Genomic DNA, 575 nt, shown 5'->3' with positions numbered 1-575 from the left:
AAATTAACGAGATCTTTACAGTACTCCAGAGAACAGCAGTATAGATAGGCCTAAAATGTAATGAGCAGAGAACGGAAATTATGAAACTAAGTAGAAATGGTAATTATACACCAGGAGAGGAGCAAGTTGGATCACTAAGGGTGAAGAAAGTGGATAAGTTCAAGTACCTGGGATCCATTGTCAGTGAGAGAAATGAATTGGACATAGAAATAAACGAACGAATAGCTGTAGGAAACAGATGTTACCATGCCCTGGCATCTGTAATGAAGAGTCGGACCATCGGCAGAAGAACTAAGATAAGAACATCTAACATTGTAATAAAACCAACAGTCCTGTACGGATGTGAGACATGGACACTGACAAAAGAAAGGGAGAAGAGACTGGAAAATTTTGAAAACAATATCCTGAGAAGAATCCTCGGCCCAGTATATGATGAAGAAGAAGGGAAATGGAGACGAAGACATAACAGGGAAATTAGAGATCAGACTCGGCAACCGTACATTCAGGATGAAATACGGAGAAGAAGAGGAAGGTGGGCTGGACACTCCGTACGAATGGAGGCAGACAGACTACCA

The sequence above is a fragment of the Oratosquilla oratoria genome, unplaced genomic scaffold (assembly GCF_046742065.1).
Source record: "Oratosquilla oratoria isolate Oo_2021 unplaced genomic scaffold, ASM4674206v1 SCAFFOLD51, whole genome shotgun sequence".
Lineage (NCBI taxonomy): Eukaryota > Metazoa > Arthropoda > Malacostraca > Stomatopoda > Squillidae > Oratosquilla > Oratosquilla oratoria.
Note: the sequence above shows the minus strand (reverse complement) of the source record.